At 42.3% G+C, this 16,615-nt stretch overlaps 1 protein-coding gene across 14 annotated transcripts in view; it reads left to right on the top strand.

Annotated features, from left to right (window-relative positions):
* Positions 1–16,615, top strand: part of ATXN7 (ataxin 7) — a 131,502-nt gene that overhangs the window by 44,187 nt on the left and 70,700 nt on the right. The gene's annotated exons all lie outside the window — the stretch shown is intronic.

The raw sequence follows: 16,615 nt of genomic DNA, 5'->3' as shown, positions 1-16,615 counted from the left end.
TGGCCATTTATTTTGGCATTGTTATTGTCAAGGGCCCAAGAATAGGTACAGCTTTGGCAAGTGAAACATTTTAAAGTCCAGAGTTGGCCCATTGTTACTCTGTCTCCACACTTCTTGTTTTTAGTACCTGTCTTGTTTTCATGTTCACAGTTTTGGTTTTTTTGAACTAGCTTTTTGTTGGCTCTTGGCACTAGGAGGAAGAGTAATACCAGTGGCAACTTTCTGAGAGCTTCCAATTGTAACAGATTAGAGAGCAAATTAGTTGATTTTGCAAAGGAGAATTGCTGTTTGAGAGCAAAGGAAAGAGAGAGAAAGCACAGGACTTGCTGGCGATGTTGCAATAGGAAAAATCAGTTGTTAGTCCGGTTTTAGTGTTGAATTGGCAGCCTGCCTGGGCTTAAAAAATTTTAAATCACTAGGTGGTAACTCTCCTTGGAAGCAGTTGGAGTAGAGCTTTAGAGGACCTGACCTGCTCCTGTTCTTAGTTTTTCTTCTCTGGGTGTGGATATATTTCCCATAAAGAGTTTCTAAATCTGTGTGAAAACAGGGTGCTAATTATTGGTAATTCCCCTATAGAGGTTGAATAAGTATGTTTGTATTTCATTGCACTACTTGGTCTGGATAGAGACCCAACCTAATGTAGTTGTCTGGACCCACTTTTTGCTGTATTTATTATTTTCCCTTTGGGCATAGTCATTGGTGTATTTTACCAAAAGAGATCTAGGACCTCTTAATTCCTGTCTTGAGGCACAAAGGGATCATAAATTTGGTTTTCTGTGCTTCTGACCTATCAAATTATTAGTGGCTGTTAGCGATACCATTTTTTCCCCTAAGCTTCTCTAACTATTCAGAAGATGCTAAAGCAGCCAGGATGGCTGAATTTCTGCCTCCCAGTTTTAAGTAGAGACTGAAATTTCTAATTCAGTCAGTTCTTGATTCATATGTGACTTTGGATTTTCTGGGATAAGTATAAGGATGTCCAGCACTTTAGACAGTGGGCCTTTGTTTTTCTAACAAATAGTTCATGTCAGGCTGTTTAAGCATGAAAATACATTTTAAAATTATCAGACACTTATCCTTTGTCTTTGATTGAGATTATCTCCAACCAAGGAAAAAGTGTTTTGGAGTTAAATTCTTACTAATTCTTCTTGTCAACAAAGTTAAATTGAGAAGAAATATGTAGGTAAATTGATACTATGAATGAAGCACTAAGTCAGAAACTCCTTGTCTTGGAAGATATTTAGGAATATTGACCAGACTTTTTGAATTCTCCAGTTTATGATTGTGCACCTAAGAGTTAGAAACCTAGGTTTGAAGTTGGTAAACGTTGCATTTTACCTTTCAGAATCTAAATTCCTCTTTGTCAAAGGAGATGATAATACCTACTTCCCATGGAGGTTGTAAGGGTTGAAATTAAATTAGATAATGGAAAATGACTCTATACGCATTACTTCTTTTCAACCCTTTCAACTGCTGATAATCTTAGGCCTGATCTCCTAATTTGGTATTTATCTAGGTCAGAAATTTTTAACCTGGGGCTTGAATTGGCTTCAGGGGATTATGGTTGTCCTGAAATTGTATGCAAAATAGTATGTTATGTCCACTTATGAGGGCAGGTGTCCCCAGCTTTTCCTGGGTTCTCAAGGATTGTTCGCTTATCGTTACCTTCAAAATTTCTAAGTTAGAATCTCTTTTTTTTTTTCTTTTCCTCTCTTTTTGCGCTTGTACTTTATTTTGTCTAATTCCTTCATGATAAGACTGCCCAAGAGTTAATGCTGTGGGAGAGATTGGAACCTTTGACTTAGGTGGAACTGAGATGATCTGTGGTTTAGCAACTATATCATCCCCCTGTTTTCCTTTTAGCACAGTTAGATAAATGTTAGGATAAAATATCCCTTATCTTTCAGAGATCAGCCTGTTTTTCATTTATATCATCAAATTTTTATTGCCTTGCTTGTTTTGTTCTGTAATATGTAATTTTATGGCACAGTTGGTTTTACTGGGAAAAGATGGATAATACATTTTTAACTTTCAAAAGACTAAACGCAGAAAATTATCTTTTTCTTAAATATGATTTTTGAAATTGTATAAATAACATTAATTATGTTTAGATGGAATTAATTGGTATGAGTAACTGATTAAGGTTTTCATATTGGTACCTAAGCTTGGTACCTAAGTCCTTAAGTGTAAAAACATGACATGCCTTCACTTGACAGCAAATCACAAATAAAACATTGTAGGAGTCGACAGTGAAAATAGGATGTTTTCTTTGGAAAGTCATTCCTAACTTTTCTTAAGCCCTCCTCTTGTGCACTATCAAAGTGCCCCATATTTTTCCTTTGTCTAAACTCTCTTCCTATCACCATATGAAGATGTGTGTTATGTGATGGCTCTTTTATTAGAGTGCACGCTGCTAGAGGACAGGGTTGTTATTGACCAAGAAATATTTAGCTCTTGCACATTGCTTGTGTTCAGTGAAGATTTGCCCCCAAAATAAATGAACTGGGCTACTAGGAAGATTGAAGAGTTCAAGTGACCAACTTTCCATTGTGTTGTGACTTAAAAACAGGTACCTATTCTGTGGGGGGATGTGCTTTCTGGCCAGGGACTGTTGCTGAGCATTTCCTGTGTCTCTGACCTGAGTTTAGCACTTTTCCAGAAAGAGTGCAGGCAAGACACCACCTTTTTTATCACTGATATTTAGGCGAGTGAGTAGGAGGGTGACCTCGAGTGATATCCACAGTTGATGACAGGTGACCTCCCTGTCAAAATAACAGGGACCTAATTGAGCCTAGGTCAAGATGGAAGAGGGGTTGGTTGACACCTGCAGGGAGCTAGGTACCAAAGGAAAAAGAGAAACTAGGAAGGTAGGTAGCCTTAATCAACAACAGATTGAGTCAACGTACCACCTTTTCTTTCCTGGGGGTAAAAATTGTTCATAGTCAGCTAACTGAAAACAAACAGGTATTGGTGGGAAGGGCTATTAAAATAACTGTATTATGGACATAAAGCCTCTCTGAAATAAAGAGCATCTCTGTTTTTCTCTAGGATTTCTCTTAATGTCCACCCCCTGCCCCGCCCCAACTTTTCTGATGCACAATTTCAAATACACAGAAGTAAAGATAGTATTTTAATGAGCCTCCTGATGTCTTTCCCACAGCTCATGAGTCCCTGCCCAATCTTGTTTCATCTCTGCCACACTCCCCACACTGCAACATGTCTCAGACACCATATTTCTTTTGGTTTTCTTTTTAATGCTTGCATGGACTTCAGCTTGTCTCCTGGCAAAATGGAGCCTTCCTGCACTCCGTGTCTTCTTTTGAGGCAAAGCACGCTTCCATGAGCCTGTAAGGGTTCTGCAGGCAGCAGGGCTTGCAGTCTGCTGACACCTTAAGTAAAGACCCAAAGTAAGCCTCAGACAGGAATCAGTGTGATCTGGGTTCACTGCCTCCAAATTGCACTCACACACATTCAAGGAGGGCGGATGGTGGTGTTGGAACGCCCACACTTGACGCTCCGTGAATGAGCACTGTGGCTCCAGGAGGCAGTGTCCTTGCTCACAGTTCGTGCTTGTAACTCTCTACCTATGAAGTCTGCACTAACCCAGGAGTGAGAGGGCCTGAGTAGACCTAGAGACACTCCTAAAGAAGCAGTCTTTCCCCTGACCTGAGCATGGCTCCTTAGCTACGTCACTGCAGATCGCGGCCTAGCTAAGAATGCTTTTTTTTTTTTTTTCTTTTTAAAGAAGTTTTGTTACTTATATTTATTTTTGCTCTGCTGGGTCTTCGTTGCTGTGCAGGCTTTTCTCTAGTTGTGTCGAGTGGAGGCTACTCTAGTTACGGTAATGTGGGCTACTCGGTAGGATGGTATCTCCTGCTGTGGAGCATGGGCTCTAAGGCATGCAGGTGTCAGTAGCTGCAGCTCCCAGGCTCTAGAGTGCAGGCTCAATAAATGTGGCACACAGGCTTAGGTGCTCCGTGGCATGTGGGATCTTCCTGGATCAGGGAACCTGTGTCTCCTGCGCTGGCACGTGAATTCTTTATTACTGAGCCACAAGGGAAGCCTCTGAGAATGCTTTTTATATTGTTGAGTGGTTGACACAAAAACTGTAAAAAGGAGATGTTTAGTTCCTGATTTGTGGGAAAATATGTGAAATTCAGATGTCAGAGTCCATGAGTAAAGTTTCACTGGAACATAGCCACAGCCGTTCATGCACTTAATTTTTTTCTGTGCAGCTTTTTTCTCTATGCAGTGCCCTGTGGAGTTGAGGAGGTGTGACTGAGGCCATATAGCCCACCAAGGCCAAAATTAACCATCTGGCTCTTTACAGAAAAAGTTTGCCATCCTTGTTCTAATGGGTTTCTTGGTTAATGAAGGGAAACCTTTTCTGCAGAATGTGATTCCATTACTCCTTGAACATTCTGTTTTGAGGGGGAAAATCTTAAAAGTAGTAAAAAAAAAAAAAGCAAAAACACTATTCACCCAAAAGTTATTTCAACACTGAAGAAATACGTTGAGGCAGAAAGAGAGATACATGTGAAGGTGTAAGGTTTTGTGTGAGAAGGCTCCTATTTGTGTCACTTTCGTCACTCGCTGCCACTGTTCTAGGCATAGACCTGTGTCTGGGCAGTGCAAATATAGGACGTCAACAGAGCTGGTACTGTCTCAGCTTTGCAGAGCTTTGGGTGTGAGGATGGGGCCTGGCTTCTGTTAAGCTCCTGGATTGTATATACATCCTTGGGAGAAGGGATCTGGAACTTTCATGGGATTTTCAAAAAGGGACCTGGCACAGATTCTTGACAATTTCTGCCCTTGAGTTGACTTTGGGCAGCTGAAGCCCCGTGAGAAGCCTTGGAACTTGGCTCATAAGGCAGATTCACCAGGAAACACATCTACATTTTGATTAATGAGGAGGGCATCCCACATCCTTCCATCTCACAGCTTTGATTTTGTGCTTGCTGAGAAGTGTCACACCTGACACAGTCCATGTTGAGTTCCTCAACCCAGAAGACTTCACAGTAAAGGAAACCATGCATGTTTCCTATATAGGATGCAGCCTCCAAGCTGAATGTACTCCTTTTAAAGTTTTGATTAGTTCTTGTGAACTCTGATCTCAGGAGGGAAGCATAGGAAATTTATGCCTCATTATTGAGTATGACCTATTTGTTATGTGGTCAGATGTTTCCCTTATAACAGCATGTTGCTTCCTCCTATCCACATCTGACAATGTTCCGACATGTATGATGGCAATTCAAGTTCAGTGAGAACTTTTACTCAGTGCCAGTACAGGTTTTACCTTATGTATTTTTCACATCTGTTCAGTGATGCAGGTATTACCATTATCCCCATTTCACAGATGAGGAAACTGAGGCCCAGGGAAGTGAAATACTTCACCAAGACCCCAAAACATGCAAGAGACCTTGGGACTCACATATGTCTAACTCCAAAGCTCACCTGCTTAACCCTCTGCTGTGTTGTTGGAAAGATCCCCTGGAGAAGGAAATGGCAACCCACTCCAGTACTCTTGCCTGAAAAATTCCATGGACAGAGGAGCCTGGTAAGCTACAGCCCATGGAATCGCAAAGGGTTGCTGTGCTGAGCCCATTCCAGGATGTGCATCCACAGCACAGGCTGCTGTGACCTTTGTTTTCCTTATCTTTGGCTAGAAATACTGACTTTTATCTCAAAGGGGGAGACCTTTTTTTTTTTTTTTGGTAAGTAAAGCTATCAAGAGCCCTTGCTTTGGTGTGTTTTACAGCACTCTCTATGTTGTGTTTAGCAGTTCTTTTTAAAAATCTTTTCTTTGAGGGGGAGGGAAAGTATGCACAGTTTGCATTAGAAATAATTGGATTTAAAAAAAGATTAGGTAAAAGCTAAAGTTGCAGCAGATAGCATACACAATCATCTGGGATTTGTACCATTTTTTAAAAATCCTTTAAAAAAAGGAGAAGTGAAATTTTACTGTTTAGCATTTCAGTGCAAGATTGCTTTTAGTCACATTGATATTCACAGTTTATGATGGTATTTCTAATAAATGTACCCATCTGATTATTAAAATATTTTTGATTGAAGTTCTAAGAAGAAAAAGAAGCCCGTTAGTAGACCTAACAGTTGGAGTTACTGTACTTTTGAGAGGAAGGCAGAGGATTACATTTATATTCATCGTGTACAGCAGGGATCATATAAATGAGCTGAAGAATGATTTTTGCATTTCAGGCATTCATAACAAAACTAGATTAAATGTTCTTGTTCCTCTTTGTAATAAAGACCCTGCTAACATGAAATACTTTTTCTCTTATATATAAATTTATGGCAGGGAGAAAGTAATAGTTCATTATCAGTTAGAGTCGTAATCTTAAACATACAAAATATTCCCATCCCAGGTGATACTGATGTCTTCTATAGTCCTGAATTCCAGTAATGCAATTAGAAAAAAGGAATGCTTTTAACCAGTGGTCCCAGGCTTTTATATATCAAACCAGAAAGTTTCTAAAATATATTGGGGCTCAAACAAAGGGTTGCTAGCATTTTAGAATATATAAAATTAAACATTTTAATATATATAATTCTTACCATCATAAAAGCGTGAGGGCTGTTGTTCTGGAATAAAGGACAGTTCTTTAAATTTGAAGAAAATTTAGGTTTAGGAAAAACTCATTGCATTTTCTTTCTTTTTCACGTTTCCTTGTGGACTTTTTGAAGATCGCTGTGTATTTTGATATTTGATAATCACTGCTTTAAATTAGCTTCCCAAAATGTCTGTCTTGTAGCCCTGCTTCTGTGTGCTGTTATTAGAAGGTGTTATGGAGAAAATAGGATTCCATGTGGTAAACTTGCAAATGGTAGCTTTAAGTAGAGGCTATACTGAGAACTCCAGTCGAGAGTTAAACCAACCTGGGTTCAAATCTCAGCTCCATTAGAGGAGTCACTTGAGAAAAACTTTCATAGCTTTGCTCAGCCTCAGTTGACCTACCTGTGAAATGGGAATCGTAGCAGCACTTTATAGTGACTGGGAAGATGAAATGATGTAATAGCGTTTCAGCCTTTTGTATGTTATCTGGCAGAGTAACTGTTCAATAAGCATTACTTGCTAGTGTTGTTAATTTTATCAATCATGAAAGCGCAGTGTTGGGAGCATGCCTCAAATCAAGTGGTTAGCCAGGACTCTCAGGAGAGCAGCAGGAAGCAAAATGCCAGGTTTTCATTTGCAGGCAGTCTGTAGGCATGAGAAGAAACCTCAGAGTGCTCAGGACAACAGCGTGAGCGTAGCAAGTGAACCCCAGCTCCCAGCTTTCATGAATGTGAGTGAAAATGAGAAGTGGACACTGACATTGCTTATTTCTGCTGTTAGTCGTCTCTTTTTGGACTTGTGGAGAGAAGCCCGGTGTGGGGTTTGACTTTGTTCTGTTGTATAAAACCGTGCTTGCTTCTTTCCTGGAAGCCCGTAGTTGCTGTCTCTTCTTGGAATGCTTTGCAGAGTTCTTTCTGCAAGAAAGGTAGGCAAGAAAGGTGAGTTACAGCCACCAGAATAAAGCCCTCCTAGGTTGGGAAATGGGTCAGAGATAACTGAGGCTGCTACTTTTAAGATTTTGTGTATGCTTAGTGGTAGTCATGGGGTTTTCTGTCTGATGAGGGAATTTTAAAATTGCCTTTTCAATGCTTGGAAATTTCCATTTAAATTTGAAGCAGTTCTCCATATAAATCACCTTATTCTCTTTGGAAACTGTACCTGCAGATACATTTTAATGGAGGAGGGGAGTATTATTGAAGTTAATACATATTCATTGTACAGATTTTACTAATAATTTTACTAATTTTTTTCCATACTAATGATAGTATGAAATATGAAAGCCATCATTCTCTGTAATCTCATTCTAGGCCAATTTTTAAATCTTCAGTTATAGGATTTGGACTTGGGACAATTCATACCTGATCAAGGACATCCATGTAACTGCTTAGGGCTCTTGGTAACAGGCAGGGCTCCTCTTTGCCAGCCTAGTCGTCCCAATTCCTGTCAGAGTGGGCAGGCCTCAGGATATCTTGTCCAGCAGTGATTCCTGCCTTGAGACTCCTCTGGCTGTTTTGCCTTCGTTCATTTGCTTTATCCCTCAGACATTTGACAGGCACGTTCTCTGTGCTTCTTAATGGGGTTAGAGTCCGAGGGTATAGCTCGGTGGAGTGAAGGCACAGTCCTGACTGGCAGGCGGTTGCTTAGCAAGTGGTGATAGAATTAACCTGCTAAGTGGTAGGTTCTCTCCTGGGTATTGGGGTAGAGTGACACACATCAGAAACAGCCCCTAACCTTGAGTGAAGTGAGACCCAGTCAATACACAGATGTTTCACAGGAAGATTGAGTGCTGTAACATCAATAAAGTAGGCTAGTGAGTTGATGGCGGAGGAGGGGGTTCAGGCTAACATGATCAGGAACAGCTTCTCTGAGCTTTAACATTGGAGCTGAGGTGGGAATGGTGAGAAGCAAGTAGGCACTGAGTTATCTGGAAGGAGGAGCAAGAAAAAGCGGGTATGTGGCCTCTCTGAGATGAGCATGGAGCACAGTGGAGGGAAAAGAGGCTAACAAAGGCCAGAACACAGAGGCCAAGTTCAGAAATTTGAATTTATCTGAACTTTAGTGAGAGACTACTGGGGGGCGGGGCAGTAGCTTCATCCGGGTAGTGGGTGGATCTGGTTGGTTGGTAAGTGGATTGGGGGAAGGGTGTAGGGACCAGTCAACTAGGTGAGAGGTGATAGGGGCTTAGATCCTGGTGATGGTGCTGGCAAGGCAGAAAGGTTGTCCTCTTATGGACTTGTTTTGGAGGTGGAGTTGATGATTTAGTGAAGAATCAAAAGTGGGTGAGGGAGGGAAATGAAGATGGGGATCTGAGATGCGAGCAGCTGCGTGGTACCATCTAATGAGCGGAGGAACGGTGAAAAATGGGGAGATTCAGGGTCAGGAGCTGGTTTTGGCCACAATGTGTGAGGTCGTGGGCATCCGTGCAAAAGTTGAGTATACATCCCAGAGCTGGAGGAGCAGCCTGGGCTGAAGCCGCTGGGTGAATTTGTCTTCATTGTGCAGAGGACAGGGAGAGCTGGGCGACAGGCGAGTTCTCTTGGGTTCGAGGGTCAGTAAAGTACGGAAGAAGGCCAGCGGCTCAGCCCTCAATAAGGGGATGTGAGGGTAAGGAGTCAGCAGGAGTGGTGAGGAATCTCCAGTGAGGCTGGGAGGGAAGCCAGGTGAATGTGAAGTGTGTAGGCTTCCAGAGAAGAAACAGGTAAGTGAGGAGTGATGGCCTGGGTCCCCTGCTGTTGCGAAGTAAAGGCAGGCCAGGGAATTGATCTCTGGCTGGGGCAGTGTGGAGGTTAGTGCCCCTAATCAGGAGAGTCGGGGAGCCACATGCCTTTTTGGAGTGGGGTTAGATGACCAGAGCTGGAGGAGTTGAGAGGGCAAGGGTGCGCAGGTCTTCAGATGGTTTTGCTTTAAAGAGAATGGAAGAATAAGTTAATAGCAGGATGGAGACATAGATAAAGGCAGAAAAGGGAAAGTTTGTTTTATTTTGTTTCATGTTATTTATTTTGGATAGTATTAGGGCACATTTGTCTGCCACTGGAAATTATCCAGGAGTGAACGATGATTGATGACGTGTGAAAAAAATGGATCATCATGAAGATAATACCTTCAGATGGGAAAAGGCAATGAACGGGATCACAGCCTAAGTGATTCAGTTCTGGGTCGAATCACAGACTTGTTCCTGTTGTAATGAGAGAAGGAGCATGTGGATCAATTGTGGGTAAGAATGTGGAAAGTTGGGAAGATAAGGTAGAGAATTCTTTCCTGCCATTTTATGGAGTAAAAGAGAAGAAGACGGGTAGAAAGAAGCATTTTGTATGTCTTGTTCTCAAAGTATCCAGACTGGGCTGGTGGGGAGGTGTTAGCCAAGTAAACGGGCAGTTACATAACCTTTAGAAGCCTCTTTCTGTGGGCTTCCCAGGTGGTTCAGCGGTAAAGAATCCACCTTCCAATGCAGGAGACACAGGAGATACAGGTTCCCTCCCTGGGTCAGGAACATCCCCTGGGGGGAAGAAATGGCAACTCAGTCCAGTATTCTTGCCAGGAAAATCCCATGGACAGAGGACCCTGGTGGGCTACAGTCCATAGGGTAACAAAGAGTTGGACACAACTGAATGGCTGAGCATTCATGTGCACACACACAACACACACACACTGCATTTAGAAGAAAAGAGCTTTGCACTTTGTCCAGAGGGTGAGCCCAGAAACAATGTCATGGTCATAGTATGGATGGTGAGTTGGCAGTGGCTGAAGTATAAGTTGGGGGCCATGGGACCTATAGCATCCCTCCTTAACGTGAAATCCTCAAGGGTCTGCTGCTGCTAGGTCCCTTCAGTCGTGTCCAACTCTGTGCAACCCCATAGACAGCAGCCTACCAGGCTCCACCGTCCCTAGGATTCTCCAGGCAAGAACACTGGAGTGGGTTGCCATTTCCTTCTCCAATGCATGAAAGTGAAAAGTGAAAGTGAAGTCGCTCAGTCGTGTCCGACTCTTAGCGACCCCATGGACTGCAGCCCATCAGGCTCCTTTGTCCATGGGATTTTCCAGGCAAGAGTACTGGAGTGGGGTGCCATTGCCTTCTCCGCCTCAAGGTTCTAGGTAGGAAATGAGATTTTAAAATGTAGCTTTTAAATGTAAAGTGGATCATTTCTCCATCACGAAACTCTTCAGTGATTTCTCTTTGTATTCATTCATTCATTGAGTCAGTGTGTATTTGTTGAGCACCTACATTGAGCTAGGTATGGTTCTAATTTTCAGAAAAATAGTAAACATTGTATAACTGCCCTCACAGAGTTTCTACTTTAGTGCAGGAGATAGACAATTTTTTTTAAAATGTGAAGTGTGTGTGTGTATATATATGCTAGTTGGTGATGGGTGGTCTAGAGGATTATGTTAGAGGTGTACAATTTAAAATAGGTTGGGGAAAAAAAATAGGGTGAGAAGGAGTTTTCTGAACAAGACTTTCAGGGCATGAAGGCTTGAGTCACGTGAACATGGTGGGTGAGCCTAGGGCAGAAGAGAAGGAACAGCGAATCCAAGGGCTGTGGTGGCAGAGGGTGCTGAAAGGCTGAAGAACAAACAGCAGGGGGCAGGGTCGCTGGAGGAGCGTGAGCCAAGGGAGTGAGGCCACAGAAGTCAGCAGCTGAGGGCTTGGGAGGGAGTTGGGGAGGCAGATCACTCAAGGGCCTCATAGCACATTGAAAATCCAGACCCCTTCGCTTTGGCCCACCGGCCCTGCTGGGTCTGGCCTCTGCCAGGCTGGCCAGTACCAACTTCTGCTATCCCCTGGGCCCTAGGCGCAGGGCCTCCTTCCAGTTCTTGCACCCTGGGCTCTTCGCAGCTTCTGAACCTTTGCATGGCCTCTTTCCTCTCCTTTAGCCCTCACCCCTTCCTTAAGTCAGGTATCATCATCATGAAGGAATCCTCTACGTCACTGTTGCTTTGTGACCCTTCTCAAAAACTACCTGTTAGTATCTTACATTGATAGAAAGTAAGCCATCATTACTATGAAGATGAGTCATTACTGTTAGATTTGGTGTATGAATGCTGGGAAGAAGGAATTATGGCCAGTTTTTACATAAGTCTCGGCTAAATTTGCAAATTTGACCTTAAGGGGAAAAACAGTATAGAATAACCACTAATGATGTTCTTCAGCCTCTGGTTGGTAGTGTTCGCTGCAATCACATTTCCTTTCCCTGTTGATAATAAAGTCCGATAGACCATTGTCCATCTTTATTCCCAGTATCCCAGCACCCACTTTTTGGTTGAGTAACAATATGCTGTGAAGAGAGAAATGGTTTTGGTTTTAGAATGACTGGTTGTGTACGAAGAAATGACAATGTGCCCGAATCCTCCTGTTACATCACTGGGGTTTTCTTTCCCAAGATAAACTCTGTGCTTTTTTCAGCCTCTGAATAGGAAATTTATTTTCTGCCTTCCCTTTATTCCTGTTTCTAGGCCTTTTTCTGTCTCTCTGAAGCACCACTGTACTGGGGACAGGCTCAGAGTTTACTGTAGACTTTGTGTGCTACACTTTCTATTCCTCTTATCTCACTAAGCCCATGTCTCATGAGCTTTTCATTGTTAACTGGCAGCTGCAGTGACTGTTCCTTTAAAAGATCTTGTGTTTGGTAGATGTTTTCTTAAAAGCTGGTGGCTGTTGCTGATAATAATCTGTGTTGTGTGAGTGTATAATCTATCCATGAATCATAATCCTCTCATTGAACAGAATTATGGCAGGGTAACAAGTAAAACAACTGATTTTTTTTTTGTTTTTTATCATCTAAAAATCAAACCCTCCAGATAGATCAGTAAAGTTGGTAAGCTCTAGTATTCATTAAGTGCTGGGTAAAGTTAGGAAATACTAGTATTTATCAAGATCTTATAGAAATTTCAGAGATTCTTGTTTCTTTTCACTAGTAATTCTGAAATAAAAACAACTTCCGTAAAAATAAGAATTCGATAGATGGCGCTTAAGATTTAAGAAAATATGTTGAATCCTGATAGCAATGGGGTTTGCATACCAATTTAATTTGAATGGGATTTTTAGAAAGTGTTAAGAGAACTTGAAAAACGCTTGAAAATTTGAGTCACTAATTTTTATTCTCTCTCTCACCAGACAATGTCCTGCTTGACATTAAGTCGCTCAGTTGATTGGTCTGAATTCTTTCTTTTTCTCCCCATCTCTGTTTGTCTGGATGGTGGTACTTCCCCAAAAAGGGAAATAGGTTTCAACAACAAAACTTTGCGTCACTTATTTTTCTCTGCTCTGGTCGTATTGCATTACTGAGGCCTTGCCTCCGTGTGTGCACAATTGGCACAAGGCAAATGGGAGTTGGCTCAAAGGCCAGCCAGCCTGCTCTTCTTGGCTGTGGAGCCTCTCACAGCATGCTGGCCTCTCTGCACACAGTGGGTTCATGCAGCCTGCTGTCGGTGAAGTGCCTGAAACGTCGTGGAGAGATGACTGAGAGGCATCCCATCCATCCATGGCGACTGGGAATTACTGGCTCAAGAGCATCTGGCAGGAATCATTTGAAATGGTTATGACCTAAATTGAATGTAATTTAGGTTTCTTTTTTTTTTTTTTCTACAGAAAAAAATAGGTCTTAATGTATATTTCAATGGTTTTTGAGGAGTATGGGTCACATTGGAGAGGTCAGACTTCAGTGCCTCATTTTGGTAAAATTCAGCAGTCCCCTGTTCAGAGACAGCTTTTCCTTCCGTTTAAAAAGATAACAAGTTTTTCTTTTTACTCTCAAATCCCCAAGAAATGTTTAAATGCTGTCAGCTTTATGAAAAGGTAATTAAGGAGTGAGTGGGGAATATGTCTTGCAAGCAGTTGGTTTGGCATCATCACTCAGGTTCTTATTTGCTGATGAAAATGTCTTCTAATAAGATCCCTGTGCGTGCAGCCCCTCCACAGCTTTCCCTGGAAGTCCTTGGCCGTAGTTTCGTCTGTTTGTGGGCACTGTCAAATGAAGAAAGGAGCCAGGGTAGAAGAATAGCCGCTGAAATCTTTATCAAACCCACAATTTAAAATTAGGGGTGGTTCGAACATGCCCCTGTTGCTTTAAAACCTTTGTACCAACTTCTAAGGCTGCTTCTGTGGAGATATAGTAAAGGCTTGCTTGTAGATTTTGTTCAGTCTGGCTGTTGAGTGTCTTATGAGGCTCAGACAGTACAGTGGTGCTGTTGCAAAGAACTGTGAGGCGTTAAAGTGAAGCAGGGGTCTAGAGAGCTCGGGAATCAATGAAATGCATGGTGGAAGTTCTAACTTCTTGTTTCAACTGTTGATCTTCCTTATGAGCAACCTCTGCAAAAGGAAGGAATAGTTGTAACTGAGCTCTGACAAAGGTTTGGTGAGTGGTACCTGTGGATACTCATGTGTAGGATCAGTTTTTATTGGGTGTCTGGCCTTGATAGAAAGTCCCTGAAGATCAGAGAGGGCGCTCATGGACTTTCTCCTGCTGCTGAAAACAAGCCTCCTCCCTTGCCTGTGAGGCCAGTGACAGACCTGGTCAGGGTTCCTTCTTCCTTGAAGCCTTTTTGCCTGCTCTTCAGAAAGAATATACATCGATGCCTTTTTTTTTTTTTTTTTTTTTTGCTTTGTTTCCAATGCTCTTGGCTGTATATCTTCAGTTTAGGTAGTCTCCTTTGTGAAAGTGTTAGTCACTCAGTCATGTGCAACTCTTTGCAACCCCATGGACAATATGTAGCCTGCCAGGCTCCTCTGTCCATAGAATTCTCCTGGCAAGAATACTGGAGTGGGTTGCCATTCCCTTCTCCAGGAGATCTTCCTGACCCAGTAATTGAACCCAGGTCTGCCACATTGCAAGCAGACTCCTTACCATCTGAGCCACCAGAGAAGCCCTTTGTATATCCATACCTTCTTTGAAATGACCTCGTACCCCTTTAAGACTTACTTTAGGAAAATAATTCACATTATATCTTGCTTTCTTTTAATGTCTCTCATCTTACATCATGACGTGGGTGCTGGATGTAAATAGTGACTGTGATAAGCCAATGTCAAGAAAGAAAAGCCTTGAGTGTAGAAGTGGAAATAGACACACGCAGAACTAATTTCTGGTCTTTGGAGTTAGAGGTTCTCAAACAGGGCTTATTTGAGCCGTGTACAGTCCTTGAACCCCTTCATAGGTTTGTGCAGAATATCGTCTATAGTTGTGTAAGTATGGTTTTCTAGAGACACGATATACATGTCAGCAGATGTTCAAAGACCTTCATGATCCAATAGTGTTCAGCATCACCAATGAAAGTACCCAAGCTTATTTTATAAGATCTTAGAATGTCTCCAGTATTATTTTCTTTGTAGTTAAAGCAGGTTTTGTATTCCAGTTCCAATATTCAAGATACATAATTTTTTTAAAATTTCCCATTCAGTCTCTAAATGTTTTGCTTAATCTTTTCACAGCAATATTATTTTCTATTAATATAATTTTCCTTACAAGCTTGTAGTATTCTGGCTCCATTAAAGGTGAAGAGTCATAAGTGGGCCAGCCTGAGAAGATGGCCATGTGGAGCTGCTTTATTTCAGATAGAAAGAGTGATGCAAATCCTGACTGAAGTCTTATTCCTGAACCTGTTTATAAATCAAGGATAAGTGTGGGACAGACTTGAACATGAAGTGGCAGCCACAGTGATGTGTGTGAAATTCACACCTAATAGTGTTCATTATGACTTAGATGATGGGCTCTTGAGTAACTGACTTCACTGATTGCTCTTGCTGTCAGCATGAAGCTAACGCTGTGACGGCTGCTGAGTAAGGTTCTGTTTGCCTTGGGCCAGCCCAGCACCCCGCCCCCCGGCTCCTCCCTCCAGATTCTGTGCTGTTCCCCTGCGGGGACACTGCCACCTGTGCCCGGACACCCTCGCCTCTCCTTCTTCCTTGTCTCCCCTAACCCTCTTCCCCAATAGAAGAAAAACTGACCTTCATCTCTCAGGTTCAAGCTTCAGCATCAGGTCTTCCAGGCAAACTTCCTGGACCCCTGGGCTGGCTTTATGTCTGCCGTGTGCTTTTTGGGTTCATCCACAAGGACATCTCCCCATGTCATTGCATATAATTCTGCCTGGGTTTCTTTAGTGCATAGTATTTTGTATTATGAATATACTATGGTGTGTAGTCAGTCAGTCAGTTCAGTCGCTCAATCGTGTCTGACTCTCTGCGACCCCATGGACTGCAGCACGCCAGGCTTCCCTGTTCGTCACCAGCTCTCAGAGCTTGCTCAAACTCATGTCCATCGAGTTGATGCTGTCCAACCATCTCATCCTCTGTCATCCCCTTCTCCTCCTGCCTTCAATCTTTCCCAGCATCAGGGTCTTTTCAAATGAGTCCATTCTTCACATCAGGTGGCCAAAGTATTGGAGTTTGAGCTTTAGCATGAGTCTTTCCAATAAATATTCAGGACTCATCTCCTTTAGGATGGACTGGATGGATCTTGCACTCCAAGGGCCTCTCAAGAGTCTTCTCCAACACCACAGTTCAAAAGCATCAATTCTTCGGTGCTCAGCTTTCTTTATAGTCCAACTCTCACATCCATACATGACTACTGTAAAAACAATAGCTTTGACTAGACAGACCTTTGTTGTCCGAGTAATGTCTCTGCTTCTTAATATGCTGTGTAGATTGGTCATAGCTTTTCTTCTAACAAGAAAGTGTCTTTTAATTTCATGGCTGTAGTCACCATCTGCAGTGGTTTTGGAACCCCCCAAAAATAAAGTCTCTCACTGTTTCCATTGTTTCTCCATCTATTTGCCATGAAGTGATGGGACCAGATAGTGATGGGACCAGATGCCATGATCTTGGTTTTCTGAATGTTGAGTTTTAGGCCATCTTTTTCACTCCTCTTTCACTTGCATCAAGAGGCTCTTTAGTTCTTCACTTTCTGCCATAAAGTTGGTGTCATCTGTGTATCTGAGGTTATTGGTATTTCTCCTGGCAATCTTGATCCCAGCTTGTGATTCATCCAGCCCAGCATTTAACATGATGTATTCTGCATATAAGTTAAATAAGCAAGGTGACAGTGTACAGCCTTG

This window comes from Bos grunniens, chromosome 22 (assembly GCF_055505025.1).
Source record: "Bos grunniens cultivar Pamir isolate PY7600 chromosome 22, Bosgru_T2T1.0, whole genome shotgun sequence".
Classification (NCBI taxonomy): domain Eukaryota; kingdom Metazoa; phylum Chordata; class Mammalia; order Artiodactyla; family Bovidae; genus Bos; species Bos grunniens.
The sequence above is the reverse complement of the archived record's forward strand: the minus strand, read 5'-3'. Positions and strand labels throughout refer to the sequence as shown.